The sequence below is a fragment of the Apodemus sylvaticus genome, chromosome 10, assembly GCF_947179515.1.
Source record: "Apodemus sylvaticus chromosome 10, mApoSyl1.1, whole genome shotgun sequence".
Taxonomy (NCBI): domain Eukaryota; kingdom Metazoa; phylum Chordata; class Mammalia; order Rodentia; family Muridae; genus Apodemus; species Apodemus sylvaticus.
Window position 1 is genome coordinate 37564722 of NC_067481.1, and position 17941 is coordinate 37582662.

Genomic DNA, 17941 nt, shown 5'->3' on the forward strand with positions numbered 1-17941 from the left:
CCAGCCTATCTCATAACAAGAAACCTATGTACAATCAGGACTACTTTTAAAGAAAATTAATATGATTATTTCTCTGATATGCCTTTTCTAAATCATATTTAATCTTATTTTCAGGAATAGTCTTAAAGCTTTGTCTGAGAGTATTGGGCTGATAAAAATCTAAAGTGTTCCTAAATGCTAGCTCGACTAGATTTAACAAAATCCCTTTGTCATAGCTTAGGTGGGTCATATGGAGCAGAAGGAAATGTGTGTTCTCTTGGATAGCTCTGCTCACACTCTTAAAAATGATGTCGGCAGCTTGTTGGGCCTACCTAAAGATTGAAGGTAAATTAATTGCTAAATTGCTTAAGTGAATAAGTTCTCCTTTTCATTTTCATGGGAATTCTGAACTGAAAAGCAATATTGGAATAATTTTTAAAAATAATTTCACTGGTTTGGAGAGCTGGGTTTTAAGCACTGGCTGCTCTTCCAGAGGACCTGGGTTCAATTCCCAGCACCCACGTGGCAGTTCAAAGCTGTCTGTAACTTCAGTTCCAAGGGAACCAACCCCCTTTTCATCCTCCCTGCAGACCAAGCACACACATTGGTACACAGAGGCAGTGCAGGCCAAACACCCATACAAGTAAAACTGCATCTTCTTAAGAAAATGTTCACGATCTTAAGAATTTTGAATTAAAGACAAAGACAAAATCTCAAATTCAGTTTATACAAAACCAAGACATGTGCAAGTATCTACGCCATGCTGGCACAGACAAGGCATCGATCCATCTGTTTCTGATAATGACTGCAAAGAGAATTGCTGCGAAGGCATGAGATCCACTCCGCAGTCAGCAGGCTCAGGATCCTGGGAGGAGGATGAGCAGTAACTCAAGGAGACAGCTTGCAGGATAAAAGGGAGGGCGCTTTAGCAGCTGTTCTGAAAAAAAAAAAACAATGGCGGTGCTTATATACAAATGACCTCATCCTCTTTGTGTGGACTTGCCAGGTTGCTGACCCACTGTTGTGGATTTCCAACTGATTTCCAGAATGTTCATCATGTTCCTTTCTATCCCACTAATATCTGTCTCTAATGTTGGCTAGAAGCGACTAGTCTGTATTTTCCCCAGACCCTGTGTGGACCCTGAAACACACTGCCACATTCCATGCATTTCTAGTAGCTATTATGTCCCTGTTTTCAAAACTCAGTGGATCCACTTAAACTCTTTTTGCCGGTTTAAAACAAACATAGCAAGTTCTACGATAATATCCACCAATCGACACTTTATATGAAAGACTCAGCTAAAACATGAAGTTTTCCCGGCTGCCTTCCTCTCAAAAATGACCCATTCACGACAACTTTCAATGTTTACTTTGGTTACGAATGCCTGCAGGAACATATGGCCAGATCATATGGTTCTAATAATTTTCCCTTTAGTACTTTGCAGCTTTGCCCAATTTCAATATTTTTTCTGGAGTTGGGAATTCTTTCTTGTGGTAATGTACTCATTTATCAAAAAATGAATATGTGGTTGTAAGGAATTTCGGGTTTATTGCAATATGGAAGATTGTAAGACGTTTTTCTGAGAACTACATCTTTGCACAGTCTCGTAGTTGTACACAAATCCAGTCTGTGTTCAGCTGAGTACCCTTGAGGTTAAAGTGAAGGACCATGTTGTTCCGAGTGGAGGCGGTGGGAGGCGAGGGTAAGTGAGGGAGGTTTCCTCTGCATCTGATGTCTCTTCCCAGCCCAGAGCACTAGAGTTCTGCGCTCCACCGATTACTCAGGAAATCCAAATCACTGAGTCAACTGGCATCTGCAGCTCTCGCGTCCTCCATAAAAATGTGTAATCAGGGCTGGAGAGATGACTCAGGTTAAAAGCACTCTGTGCTCTCCTAGGAAATGGAAATTTGGTTTCCAGCACTCGGGTTAGGTGGTTCACAACTTTCTATAAATGTACCTCTAGGGAAGCTGAGCTTAGTGGTCCATGCAGAGGCAGCTAGAGCTTTGTGAGTTCGAGGCCAACCTGCTCTGCATAGTGAATTCCAGGACTGCAGGGCTACATAGTTGGAACCTTGTCACAATAATAATAATATAATGTAATTTATTATTATTATTATTACCTTTTGGACTCTTTGGGCACCTGCTCTCACATACATATGCCCCTACACACACACACACACACACACACACACACACACATACACATACACATCTACATACAAATAATATCTTTTTTTAAAGTTAACCCTTTAGCAGGGCATGCCTATAATGCCTCTTGATTCTAAGGTAGGAGGGTCACAAGTTAAAAACTAGTTTGAGTTACAGAGCAAGTCTTTGTCTCAAAAACAAAATAAAAATTGTAACTACACAAATAAAAAAAGGTGACTCTGAAGGAGCAGGGGGTATAGCTGAGATGGCTCAGTGGGTAAAATGCTTGTTTGCACACACGAAGACTTGAATTCAATCCCCAGAATACAGAGAACACAGGTAAACAACCCCAGGTGTGGTGGCATGCTTGTTGTAACCCCAGTACTGTGGAGGCAGAGGCAGACACACCCTAAGACTTACTGGCCAGCTGGTCTACCCTACCTGGTAAGTCCAGGAGTGTGAGGGAGCCTCTCTCTAGAAAACAAGACAGGCGGGCACCTGTGGAACGCTCAAAGCTGACCTCTTCCTCATCCAACCTCAGCTCACGTATGGATATGTACACCCACACAAGCACAAGCACACACAGAAAGGTGGTCCTTGTGGATCTGAAACCTGAGCCACTTGATTGATTGTTCAGTTAAAGAATATGCAGAAACTTCTTGTCTTGAAACCGGATATTCAATAGTGATCCTTGTTTCTGTTGCAAATGAACTGTTGAGGAACTGCTGCCCCCAGAGAGGTGTGGGGGCAGCCCTCTGGACACAGCAGCAAAATGACTTGGCTATTTCTAAACTCTGAGGAAATAGTTGTGTTTTTAAATTTTCTTTTAAAATAAATTTTTCCTAGTTTGTATATTTTCAGGATCTGTTGTTTCTATTACAGCCCCTATCACCTTTTAATATGATAAAGTTCTGTTTAAAAACTGACATTAAATGTTTCTTAGTCTTTGTATGTATGTGTACGAGCATGTATGTTCCTGTGTATGAGGCCTAGTTATGTGCATGCCATGGCAGGTGTGGAGGTCAAAGGGCACAAACTCAAGTGCCAGTCATCACCATCTACCTTGTTTGAGATGGTCTTCTTGTTGTTTGATGATGCACAGACCAGGCTAACAAGCCCATGAACATTGGGGAGTTCTCATGCCTCTGCCTCCTGTCTCCTGTCCCTGGGATTACAGGTCCACATTGCCACACCCAGCTTTACATAGCATCTAGGGCCTCAGGCTCACATCCTCACACTCGCAGGGCAAACATTTACCCAGTGGCCATCTTCCCAGTCCCTAAATCAAAGTATTGAAAAGTTCTGTCTCATATTTAACTAATGTACACACATTTTCTTATTTTGGGATATGATAATTTTAGGATAGTTTTATTTAGAAACAAAGGGTTTTTTTCCTCTTGGAAAACAAAACAAAACCGATTCCTAACTCAAAGGGGCCTGAGCATGAATTTTAGCTTTGTACATTGTAAGCCCAGACTAATAGTTAGTAAAATATTTCATAAAATATGACTGTGAGGATAAAATTTATTCAACAGGCATGTTTTAAGAAACTTGTCTGCCAGGCAGTGGTGGTAGACACCTTTAGTCCCAGCATTTGGAAGGCAGAGGTAGGCAGATTTCTGAGTTTGAGGCCAACCTGGTCTACAGAGTGAGTTCCAGGACAGCCATGGCTACCAAGAGAAACCCTGTCTCAAGAAACCCAAAGAAACAAAGAAAAGAAAGAAAGAAAGAAAGAAAGAAAGAAAGAAAGAAAGAAAGAAAGAAAGAAAGAAAGAAAGAAAGAAAGAAAGAAAGAGAGAAAGAGAGAAAGAGAGAAAGAGAGAGAGAAAGAAAGAGAGAAAGAAAGAAAAAAAGAGAAAAAGAGAAAAAGAGAGAAAAAGAAAGGAAGGAAGAAAGAAAGAAAGAAGAAAGAAGGAAGGAAGGAAGAGAAAGAAAGGAAGGAAGGAAGGAAGAAAGAAAGAAAGAAAGAAAGAAAGAAAGAAAGAAAGAAAGAAAGAAAGAAAGAAAGAAAGAAAGAAAGAAAGAAAGAAAGAAAGAAAGAAAGAGGGAAGGAGGGAGGGAAGGAAGGAAGGAAGGAAGGAAGGAAGGAAGGAAGGAAGGAAGGAAGGAAGGAAGGAAGGAAGGAAGGAAGGAAGGAAGGAAGGAAAAAAGAAGAAAGAAAGAGGGGCTGGAGGGATGGCTCAGCGGTTAAGAACACTGACTGCTCATCGGAAGGAAGGTCCTGAGTTCAAATCCCAGCATCCACATGGTGGCTCACAATCATCTGTAATGAGATCTGACACCCTCTTCTGGTGTCTGAAAACAGCTAACAGTGTATTTACATATAATAAATAAATCTTTAAAAAAAAGAAGAAAGAAAAACTTCCATATTTTATTATGTTAAACTACAGATTCTTACAGCTTTTCACCAGAATAGATCACACTACTTTCTGCTTTTCAAAAGGCATTTCACAGTCTTAACATCCAATTCCACTTTCTATTAGACATTCCCAAATGAAACTGAGATGTTGAATCTAGTATGAAAAGTTTTTAAATATTTTGTAGCTGTAGAGACAGGTTTATCTTTAAATGGCTCCTGGAGTAGCCAGCCATTTACAGTGTAGAAATTGCATAAACCAGCCCATATTTCTGTATCCTGTATCTTTTCCTTGGGGCTGAAATAACTGGCCTTAGGCACTACTGACTCAAGGGTGAGTTTATATATGTGTGTGTTCAAAATCTCATATGTAATTGTCTATACATAGCTATTTTATACAATAGCAAGGTATGAAACTATCTCTATGCTGTGGGTTAACATGGCCTAATTCTCTTATTAGTACCAAAGAGTACAGAGTATAATATGCAAATAAAGAGGAATTATTCAGAGCTACAGTACTTGAGTGAATGTATAATTAAACCATAACTATCACAACCAAAAGGTAACCTTGTGAAGCAACATCAAAGCCTAGCTGTGTGGTCTACACTGCAGTGAAATCATGTGCCAAAACCTGCACTGCTAATTTAGACATCTCCTCTGGGATGCTTTTAATCTGCTCCTTTAAACCTAATTAGGATTGACCATACATCAAAGACAAAGATGTGCTCTCATGATTAGCCCAGTAAAATCAGAGTCAAATTTTTGACTCAATATATATTTAGACCCAAAGTTATAACAGTAATGAAAACTCTTTGGTTCTAAATGCAACCATATTTTCTATGGATAAGAATGGATCTGTTCTTAGAGACCTGTAAAGGACATCACTAAGTTCAGTTAAGGATTTTTTTAAATTAAAAACAATTATATATATATGGTTATCTTGCCTGCATACATTTTATGCATCATTAGTGTGCCTAGTGCCCAAGAAGGCCAGAAGAGGGTGTCAGATCTCCTAGAACTAGAAAACAGCTGGCTGTGGGCTGCCCTGTAAGTGCTGGGATTCAATCTGCATCCTCTGGAAGAGCAGAGTGCTCTTACTCTCTGAGCCATCTCTCCAGCTACCACCACCCCCTGTTAAGATTTACATTCGAGTGTGTGTGTGTGTGTGTGTGTGTGTGTGAGAGAGAGAGAGAGAGAGAGAGAGAGAGAGAGAGAGAGAGAGAGAGAGAGATGCTGTGACAACTAACAATGTAAGCAGGGTAAACAGTGCAGTAAGACTGGATGGATGTAAATGCCCACCTATGCCATTTAAATGACTTGCAAGACTTAGGGGAAGGCTGCTAACTTTTTGTTTTACTTTTGTGCAAATTATGGAAATAACACCCTAAGCAGAAGTGCTATAAGGCTTTCAAGAGTGCATTCATGCCAACCCCTTAGAGCAGCAGTACTGGTGTGCAGCCGTGGCTCTGTAGTTATTAGCAACAGTGATTATACTGACAGGCCGCTCTCACCACCGACACTACCTTACACTCGGCCTTTTAGTTCTATGAATTAGAATTCTTATTCGTCCCCAGCATTAAATACTCTAAATTTGAGAACATTTTATTGTTTGATGTTTAAATCGTCTCCTGATCACAAGACGTATGAACAGTTCACAGTATAATTCTCCTATGTTAACATCGTGCATGACATCACAGCCCCTGAGCGACGGGAAAAAGCCCTGCCTCAGGGGACATTTTATAAGGTGAGTTTCAGAACACAGTCGGGGGGAATGCTGCTCATAAGCATATTAATTGAGTGCTCATAAGGAAGAGGATAATTAAATACTATTCCTTTGTGGGCTGATGAATTATACAATACAATTAATACCTCTCTATGGGGGGAAAAATAGAACTTGTCTTTCTTCCCAGGAAGGAAAAATTGGCAATGTGGGATGTTTAAAAGTTCTCCTAGTGCTGCATGTTTTATTCTCTGAAATTTACCCTTCCCAATTGGAAATGTAATAAAGATTACATATTAGGGTTTTGTTCTATTGTCTTGCCTGGTATAAAATTTGGATATGAGGGTAAACATAACCTTTTCTAAATTAAGACGGGTGAGAGTTAATTTTCTTTCTTTCTGTTTTTAATATTTTTACTTTCTATATTCTTTGTTTACATTCCAAATGATTTCCCCTTTCCAGGATCCCCCCTCCCCATATGTCCCATAAACCTTCTTTCTCCAATCACCTCCCTCCTTTTTCTCTGTCCTTATATTCCCCTCCAATGCTAGATCAATCCTTTCCAGGATCAGGACCCTCTCCATACTTCTTCATGGAAGTAATTTGTTATGCGATTTGTGCCTTGGGTATTCAGGGCTTCTGGGCTAATTAATATCCACTTATCAGAGATTGCATTCCATGTGTATTCTTTTGTGATTGGGTTACCTCACTTAGGATGATATTTTCCAGATCAGACCATTTGCCTAAAAATCTTGTGAATTCATTGTTTCTAATTGCTGAGTAGTATTCCATTGTGTAAATATACCACATTTTCTGTATCCATTCCTGCTTTGGGGGGCATCTGGGTTCTTTCCAGCTTCTGGCTATTACAAAAAAGGCTGCTATGAACATAATGGAGCATGTGTCCTTATTGCATGCCAGGGAATCCTTTGGGTATATGCCCAGGAGATGTATAGCAGGGTCCTCCGGAAGTGTCATGTCCAGTTTTCTGAGGAACGGCCAGACTGATTTCCAAAGTGGTTGTACCATCTTACAGCCCCACCAGCAGTGGAGGAGTGTTCCTCTTTCTCCTCATCCTCGCCAATACCTGCTGTCTCCTGAGTTTTTGACCTTAGCCATTCTGACTGGTGTAAGGTGAAATCTCAGGGTTGTTTTGATTTGCATTTCCCTAATGACTAATGATGTTGGGCACTTCTTAAGGTGCCTCTTGGCCATCCGAATTTCTTCAGGTGAAAATTCTTTGTTTAGATCTGTACCCCATTTTTAATAGGGTTATTTGGTTCTCTGGGGTCTAACATCTTGAGTTCTTTGTATATATTGGATATTAGCCCTCTATCAGATGTAGTGTTGGTGAATATCCTTTCCCAATTTGATGGTTGCCGTTTTGTCCTTTTAACAGTGTCCTTTGCCTTACAGAAACTTTGTAATTTTATGAGGTCCCATTTGTCAGTTCTTGATCTTAGAGCATAAGCTATTGGTGATCTGTTCAGGAACTTTTCCCCTGTGCCCATGTCCTCAAGGGTCTTCCCCAGTTTCTTTTCTATTAGTTTCAGTGTGTCTGGTTTTACGTGGAGGTCCTTGATCCACTTGGAGTGAAGTTCAGTACATGGAGATAAGAATGGATCAATTCGCATTCTTCTGCATGCTGACCTCCAATTGAACCAGCACCATTTGTTGAAAAGGCTATCTTTTTTCCACTGGATGTTTTCGGCTCCTTTGTCGAAGATCAAGTGACCATAGATGTGTGGATTCATTTCTGGATCTTCAATTCTATTCCATTGGTCCACTTGTCTGTCACTGTGCCAATACAATGCAGTTTTTGACACTATTGCTCTGTAGTATTGCTTGAAGTCAGGGATACTGATTCCCCCAGAATTTCTTTTGTTGTTGAGAATAGTTTTAGCTATCCTGGGTTTTTTGTTATTCCAGATGAATTTGAGAATTGCTTTTTCTAACTCTGTGAAGAACTGAGTTGGGATTTTGATGGGGATTGCGTTGAATCTGTAGATCGCTTTTGGCAAGATGGCCATTTTAACTATATTAATCCTGCTGATCCACGAGTATGGCAGATTTTTCCATTTTCTGAGGTCTTCTTCGATTTCCTTCTTCAGAGACCTGAAGTTCTTGTCATATAGATCTTTCACTTGTTTGGTTAGAGTCACACCAAGATACTTTATATTGTTTGTGGCTATTGTGAAGGGTGTCATTTCCCTAACTTCTTTCTCAGCCTGCTTATCCTTTGAGTATAGGAAGGCAACTGATTTGCTTGAGTTGATTTTATAACCAGCTGAAGTTGTTTATCAGCTGTAGGAGTTCTCTGGTGGAGGTTTTCGGGTCACTTAAGTAGATTATCATGTCATCTGCAAATAGTGATAATTTGGCTTCTTCCTTTCCAACTTGTATCCCCTTGACCTCCTTATGTTGTCTAATTGCTCTAGCTAGAACTTCAAGTACTATATTGAAAAGATACGGAGAGAGAGGACAGCCTTGTCTAGTCCCTGATTTTAGTGGGATTGCTTCAAGTTTCTCTCCGTTTAGTTTGATGTTGGCTACCGGTTTGCTGTATATTGCTTTAACAATGTTTAGGTATGGGCCTTGAATTCCTGTTCTTTCCAAGACTTTTAGCATGAAAGGATGCTGAATTTTGTCAAATGCTTTTTCTGTATCTAATGAGATGATCATATGGTTTTTTTCTTTGAGTTTGTTTATGTAGTGGATAGCATTGATGGATTTCCTTATATTGAACCATCCCTGCAGCCCTGGGATGAAGCCTACTTGATCATGGTGGATGATTGTTTTGATGTGTTCTTGGATTCAATTGGCAAGAATTTTATGAAGTATTTTTGCATCAGTATTCATAAAAGAAATTGGCCTGAAGTTCTCTTTCTTTGTTGGATCTTTGTGTGGTTTTGGTATCAGCGTAATTGTGGCTTCATAGAACGAGTTGGGTAGAGTTCCTTCTGATTCTATTTTGTGGAATAGTTTGAAGAGTATTGGTGTCTATGAAGGTCTGATAGAATTCTGTACTGAAGCCATCTGGTCCCGTGCTTTTTTTGGTTGGGAGACTTTCTATGACCCTTTTTATTTCTTCAGGTGTTATGGAACTGTTTAGATGATCTATTTGAGAGTTAATTTCCAATTGTGGCTTTCTCTTATTCCACTTTAAACTCAGGATTTCCTAGTTTGCTAGCATTTGTAGAACAGGTTACCAGAGACCTGATCTCCTCTGTGGCAGGCATTCTTCCTCACAGTTGCTGAAGGTAGAGGTCTTGGCTTTCCGAGGTAACTCTCAGTTACCCTCTCCTAGTTTCCTGCATCTATCCTTCAGTTGGGGAAGGTCTCAGTCAACATTGCATCGAAAATTTCTTCTATTTCTTTTTTTTTTAAGAGTTTTTTATTTCATGTATCTGCATGTACAACTGAATGCCAGAGAGGGCCCAAGATTTCACTATAGATGTTTGTGAGCTACCATGTGGTTGCTGGGAATTGAACTCAGGACCTCTGGAAGAACAGCCAGTGCTCTTAACCCCTGAGCCATTTCTCCAGCCCTCTTATATTTCTTTTTCTCTTTACTTTTTCACATCCTTATCACACCTATGTTATATCTTTTGTAGTTGTTCCATAGTTTTCTTTCTTGTATGTATGTATGTATGTGTTATTAGCTTTTTGTATTTTTGGCACTCAGGATTGAACCCAGGTTGCTGCCCATGTTAGGTGAGCACACTTGGCCCCTTGGCTAAATCCAAGTATCTGATTCGTTCTTATCTTTGTATTTCAGGGATTTGTATTTGGGATTAATACTCCTGAGACTTACTGATTATTTCCTCAGCTCTGTATATTGGTGAGTCAAATAAAAGCATTTTTAATTCACACTGCTCTTGGTGTCAATCATTTCCCTTTTTTCTTTAGAACATCCATCTGCATATTTCCTATCCTTACACAGTTTACTCTTTACACTACAGCCATTAGTATCCTCTAACTATGCTTTTGCTATTTTATTTTATTTTATACATACAGGTATTTTGCCTGCATGCATGTATGTGCACCATGTGAGTGCCTGGTGCCCCAGGAGAGCAGAAGAGGACACCAGATCCTCTTGAAATTACATTTCAGATACTTGCGAGCCACTGTGTGAACACTGGGAATCCAACCTGGGTCCTCTGGAAAAACAGCCAGTATGCTTTCTGGCTTATTATTATTATTATTACTATTCCTAACCCAATGATTCAACATCTCTGCCATATCTGAGTCTTCTTTTGATACTTTTCTGTGTGTTTTTATAATTTATAGCTTTTATCATTTAATATTCTTTGTGATACTTTTTTTTTGCAAATTACACATGGTATATTAGGTAAAAGGGGTTGACTAAATAGTTTTATTTTGAGGGTTTCATGCTTATCCAGCTAGGACGCCTGCTGTGGCTTTTTGTGGTTGTTGTTTTTCGGTTTTTGGTTTTCTGGGTGTTTTTGTTTTGATTTTGATAGCTAGACTCTGTATGAAAGCGGTCCGCTGGCTTCAGCGCCCTTGTTTTGTTGTCCTTGCTCTTTGTGCTGCTCAGCAGACTCTCCTGTTCCCTCCGGGCCCCAAGGATTGAACTCAGAGTCTTGCATATCCTAGGCAACTGCTATACCACTGAGCTTCATCCCCACCTCCTTCCTAGGTTTTCACATTTTTGACTCTAAGCTGTAGGCTAGCCTTGACATTCCTGGATACCCCAGACCGTCTATTCCAAGTGTGTGTCCCCATGACGGGCTGCAGACTTCTTAAATGATACATGGGGTCTTTCATTCCTATCTCTCTGTTATCAAACAGTAACTCTGAAGATGCAGTAGTGGTAAGGTGTGTGGGAGGAAAATAGCTGTAGTTTTATGAATCTTCATCTTTCTATAAGCCTGTGCCCCTGAGATGTATGTAACCTTTACAGATGCTTCTCAGTGTGACTTTGTTTTGTTTTCCCCATTAGGTTAGCCAGGAAGGCTAGACCAAGTTACAGTCCAATATTTCCTCCCTATAGATCAGTTAGGCTCTAATAAAACACCCCATGCTCTGTGCATTAAGTTGCATTCTCTATAGAAACAAAACCAATGTGTGCACTATAAAAGCGACTTATTGCATTGGCTTACACGATAGGTAACCCTGCAATGGCTGCCTCCACACTGGACAGGCAGAGAACTAGGTACATCCCAAGAAGCTGCGCGTCTCAGCGATCCTAAGCACTGAAGACTTGGAAGCTCCCCGGACAGTCCCTAGTATGCGTCTATGCTGAAAGGTTGCAGAAGCCAGAGTCTGATGTCTTCGGACCATAGAAGCAGGCGTATCTGCTGTCCCTTAGCCAAGAAAGGGGCTCGCTAGTGAGCGTACCCCCTGCCTTCCCAGAACTTCTTTTCACTCAGGTCGTCAGCCAGCCTGTGGGAAGGTGCTGCTCACATTCAGGGTGAGTCTCCCTGACCCCCATCACTGTGCCACACATCAGTCCTTTCCGGAAACAGATTTGCTGGCATGCAGAGGTGTGTTTCTCTTGTAGGATGACAACCAACAACCATCACAGACTCCGGAGAAGCACAATGTTAGACCCTAAGCCTTCTTCATAAGGACCAGTTCCCCTTCATCGCTTGAAAACAAGAGGAGTTTGTCCTAATTTTAAAGCCAAAAAATTCAAACTTACTGTGTCATCTCAAACTTGCAATCCTCCTGCCTCAGCTTTCCAATGTGCTAAGATTACAGGTATGTACTATAGTACATGTGGTCTCATTTTCACTTTTGAAGGAATTTTCAGTCCATAAAATTCTAGATTGATATGACTTTTTCCCCTTAGCACTTAGATGAAAAAATGTCTTCTGGTCCTTTCAATGAAAGCATCTTACTGCTTCTCTCTGTCGTTCTGTCTCTGTCTCTCTGTCTCTGTCTCTCTGTCTCTGTCTCTCTGTCTCTGTCTCTCTGTCTCTCTGTCTCTGTCTCTCTCTCTCTCTCTCTCTCTCTCTCTCTGTGTGTGTGTGTGTGTTGTGAGAGATAGCTTGCACGCAGAGGTCAAAGGACAACTTGCAGGAGGAGTCAGTTCTCTCTTTCCATATATGGCTTAGGGACTGAACTCAGGTCAACAGGCTTGGCTAGCAAAAGCCTTTACCTGCTGAACCACCTCTGCATGCCAGCCCTGGTCCAAAAGTTTTGTTCTGTTTTGTTTTTCTTTTGGGGGGTTTTCAAGATGGGATTTCTCTGTGTAGCCCTGGCTGTCCTGGAACTCACTCTGTAGACCAGGCTGGCCTTGAACTCAGATCTCCCAGCCTCTGCCTCCCAAGTGCTGGGATCAAAGGCATGTGCCACCACCCGGCCTGAATTTTTTTTTTTTTTTTCAGAATAGAATAGTGTTTATTTAGGGCATGGGGAGGGGAGTTAAGAGGGGGGTTAAGAGGGTAGTAGAGACCAGCCATGACCATGTGGAGAGAGGGGGGAAGGGAAGGAGGGAGGGAAGAGCCCAAGAGGGCACGAGAGAAGCTAAGAGAATAAGAGAGGCAAGAGCAAATTTGAAAATGTTGTAGCGAGTAGTTCTTGAAATTACTTTCTTCTTATTTAATCTGTCCTCACCCTTTGACGCTCTAGTTTCGTGTGTGCTGGGACAGTTGCGATCAGCCTACGGTTCACTAACGCGCGCTCATTTTTTCTCAGTGGGGTTTCTCTCGGAATATCTGCTACTTTGTCTTCTGATGCGCTGATTGACAGTTTTGCTGTGCTGACAAAGACCACCCAATACCTTGCGGCACTTTAGATATTATTCATCCCTAGGGGGTGAATATTTATTTTCTCCAGGTCTCAAATATTTCCTAAAAGTCCCCGTCGGTTTACTCATTGTATCCATCCTTTCTTGTAAACTCTTTACTCATTTGCGGGCGCTAATTCGCCGCCTTTGGTGGTAATTCTGGCACTTGGTCGCCCGCGGGTCTCTTTTCACTTTGGAGCTCATCCTCATGTTTTCATTTGATACCAAAAGTGTGGGTAACAAATTATAAACACTCTGTTCTGCTATCTATCCCTCTGAAGAGTTTGGATTTCATTCTGAAAGGCAGTTGATTACTGGAGGACACACTGATGTAAAGTCTGGTTTCTAACATGATCTCCTTCCCTTACTGTTGCTAGCGTTCGTCACTTCGTCTAAAGGAGTCTGGACGCTGATTCAGCGTCTGTACCATGCGGCATCACTGCCCCTGAGCTCTGGGACCACTAAGGAAAGGAAAGGCAACGGGAACTCACGTTCCAGGTGGTCCAATGCCCTCTTCTGACTTCGGCGGGCAATCGGGCATGCACAGGATATGCGGACGCACATTTGGACAAAGCACCCATATCTATAAAATAAAGTAAATAAAAGCAAAACAGTTTTTAATCTAAAATAAAACAAAAACTCAAATTGTACTTAGTTGCTATTTAGTGTAACCACATGGAGGATTTATTATGGCTTGTCTTTGAGCACAAAATGGGAATCAAAGGCATGAATGGCACTTCAGGGTTTGGTTTTTATTTTAAAAAATATTCAGGTGGCCAATAAATGTATGAACAGGTGCTAAATCTCAGTCATCAGGAAAATGCAAATTAAAGTCATGATACAACACTTTCCACCCACCAAAATAATTAAACTAAAAGCAGACTATTCTAAGAAATTCATAAGAATATAGAAAAATGGAATTCTCAGTACTCTGTTAGTAGCAATGTGAATTTATATAATCATTTTGAAAAACTATTTCAAACTACCTACTACAACTAGACACATGTGAACCCATGTCCCATCAATATTCTTAGATATACCTAGTAGACACACACATATACACACATACACACAAATACAATTGTAGCAGCACAATTCATAACAAGAAAGAAGAAACAATAATCGAAAACTTAAATAATAAAAAATTTACTATCACCAGTATGCATCAATTATGGTATATTGACACAGAGATGAACTATGCTTACATTCAAAAATATGTATGAACCTCACAAACATAGTGTTGAGAAGAGGGATGGAAATTTAAAAACAGACAAAATCATGTATAGTATTTAAAGTTGGACTAGTGAGCTGTTAGGTGGGAATCTGGTGACTGGAAATGGTTTGCAGGACACTGTGAGTGCTATTTTATTTATCTGGTTATGCATTAAGGGGTAAGCTCACTGAAAAATTTATTAAACTCTTAAAATTATTTCTACACTTTAAAAATGTATTTACTTTTATTTCTGTGTACGAGTGTTTTGCCTGCATGTATGCTAGTTCACCATGTGCCTGCAGAGGCCAGAAGAGGGCATAAGAACCCTGGGGAACTAGAGTCCGATTGATTATGAACTACAGTGTAGGTGTTGGGAACCGAGCCCATGTCTTCTGCAAGAGCAGTAAGTGCCCTGAACCTCTGCACTATCTATCTGCTTTCTTTAAAATGTGATTAAAGTATATGTCATAGTCTCGCCTAACTAGATCTGTACCTTATTAAGCAGTGTTTATTATAATAAGAGACCATTCTCAAATCCCATCAGATCCAAAGCACTCTAGGAATATAAGTAACACAGTCCTTTCAAGTTGTTCACAGTGTGCCACTGATGGAAAGTCTGGAGCAATGCATCCGCTAAGTCTGTGAGATGGCATTACCGTGCTCTCCATATTCGGAGATTAAATCAAGCTTTTTTAAACTACTTTAATAGTTAAGTGCTTGCAACTCGTAGGAAACTTCACATCTGATCAGGCATGTTAGCTACAGAAGGTAGCCCTTGTGGAGCACTGCACAGGTTCCTGGGGGATCCGCTCTAACACATTTGGTGACCTTTAATACGCCTTTCTGGAATTCCAGCCTGACCCCAATCTGAACAAAGCCTTAGTTGATGGTGTTTGCAGGAGGCTGGCTCCGTCATTTTCTCTGCCTGTGTGTTTATTATTGAATGTTAATCAGATTCATCATTAAAGATTTCATCTGCCACATGAATGCATAATTGGCTCTGTCTGAGAGACCAGCCTTTGTCTTGAGCAGATTGCTAAAACTGCTTTAAGCATCATTAGACCAAAATGATGACCATATTAATTTGTCTTTTGCTTGGTTTTCAACAGATTAGGCCTTGTTATTATGCATGCACACTGTGGAGAATTGTCTGCAGGAAGGCTTTTATGCTGATGGATATATGAAATGGTAACTGTTTATCATTAAACCATCCCAATTATTCTATGTGTTATAGTACAGCACTAGAGGTTAGAAGTGGGAAGTGTACAAATGTGAGAAATTTGCAAGCAGAGGATTGCTTTTCTATTTTATTTTATTTTATTTTATTTTATTTTATTTTCTGTTACCATTTACTCAGAGGGAAAAAAATCTAAATATATTATTTGTTGGTTTTCTCATAAAATGAATCAGTGAGATAGGTAATCATGGAAGTATAGCTTTAAGCAATGCATCTAAGTCCTCAGTTTCCTTATATGTGTTTTTATTAAGGTCACATTTGCTGAGCTTCTTCAGATTTGAACTTCACAGCTAAATAAATATTCATTGCTGAATGCTCACATAAGGTTGGAGTTTCCCCACGAAGTTGACCTGTGACGACAACTTTCTTGCATCGTTTCTTGTACACAATTATGCAAGTTTAGCAGAAATGCAATAACACAAAATTGGCTGTCACCTGGCTGTCACCTGCAATCTAGCAAGTCCAGTGTAACTGGTTTGAGTGGGATGTGCTTTGTGGTGGCCGCCAGAATGTCTCAGCAATCTGTCTGCCGCTGAGCTGAGACTTGGCCACAGATGAAGTTATTGCAGCCTTAGCCATGAAATCCTCACCCAGTAAGGGTTCAGGTGGGCTTAGCTTTATAATCTGGCTTAAAAGTCCTGAGTAGACAGATTTAATGTTCATCCTTATTTCCTGAGCAGTAAGTCTCAAGGAAAGAAAAGGTATTTATGATTTTATGCTTTATCAAGGAGCCAAATCCTCTCAAGTACCACAGAGGAGATTTTGTCAGGAATCTTATAAAGTATGACTGTGGGGTATGTAATCATTGCTACAGTATCCACTTAAGCAAGACTACTCACTCTCTGGTTGAATTTATTTATTTTTTTATTTTCGTAGTATCTGAACCAAACATTCCTAGAATTGTGTTCAACAGAGCTGATTGTGGATGCTGTGTTCGGCATTCTAAGTGAGATAGATTCGTTGTTAAAGTGCTGGAAGAACTCATTGTGGGTTAGCAAATGGTATACAAAATTGATGAAATACTTAAAACAAAGCAAGTCATTATAGCCTAAATAAATACCACTCAATAAAACTAGCTTGTCTCCTTCTACAGGTCTCTGGATATGTGATTGTTTTGCATAGGTTTGTTTCTGAGATATACCTTTCCTTCCATTTTGACTCTCTTCCTATGGTAATGGTAAATTTCTTCTTATTATTTAACTTTTCAATTACTGTTTCCTCTTTCTTGCTACTATGAATTGTGCTGCTAAAATTGTGCATCCCCTGTGTGTGTGTGTGTGTGTGTGTGTGTGTGTGTGTGTGTGAGGTATACCTAAGAGTATTGGTGGGGCATAGATTCACATATATCTAATTGTAGTAGGTAGTCTGGATTCATTTCCTTTGTGGTTTCTGCACATTCAGCAATTTAATCATGTGTAGCCTTAGATTCACTGTTTAAATGGTAAAGGCTTTCTACTTACCTTGAGAAATGGGTTCAGAAACAACTACTTTAAGATGGATGGATAAATAAGTGGATAGGTGGATAGATGGATAGGTGGATGAATGTGTATATATATGGGTGGATGAATAGATAGATGATAGAGAGAGAGAGATAGATGAATGGATGGATGGATAGATAGATAGATAGATAGATAGATAGATAGATAGATAGATAGATAGACAGACAGATGATAGGTAGGTAGATAGATAGGTAGGTAGGTAGGTAGATAGATAGATAGATAGATAGATAGATAGATAGATAATACTCAGCATGTATCAAGGTAAGTTTCATACCCACTGTAAAAGTTTGGTCTTGGTTCTTTCTCCCAGCCCCATGCTCCCTCAGACTCAAATATATTTATAAAACACGATACAAATTTACCTTGGCCATATAGCTAGGCTTTTCTCTTGCTAGAATAATAACTTATGATAACCCATTTATTTTAATTCTGCCATGTGGCTGGTTACCTGTGCCCAGTCTCCTGTGTTAGCCTCCTGAGTAGCTAGGACTATGCATCTATGGCACTGAACCTATATTTTACTCTTTCAAATGATATTTGCAAGTATAAATGTCAATAAGGTGTAGATGGAAACCTGTATATACTATGTATGCAATGCATTAGTTCACTTCTAAATGGTCCTGACAGTCAGTGGTGTAGACAAGTAGCAAGTAATGTCTGATTTTTAAAATAATTGTCTTAATTATTGTGTGCATAGGTATCTTGCCTGCACGGGAGTCTGTGCACCAAGTACATCTTAGATGTATTTTCTATACACTTTGGTTTTTAATATATTTTTCAAATTTTCTATATGGGTATTTGTGCCTGCATGCATGGTTGTGCATCACATGAGTGTTGTACCTGTAGAGGTCAGAAGAGGGCATTGGAGCCCATGGAACTGGAGTTACATATGGTTGTGGGGAACCATCTGGGTACTGGGAAACAAATCTGGGTTTTCTGCAAGAGCAATAAGTGCTCTTAACATCTAGCCTATCTCTCCAGCCCCTTTGTATAACTTCTTTATGAAAAATAAATCAAAATCCTGTACCTAACTG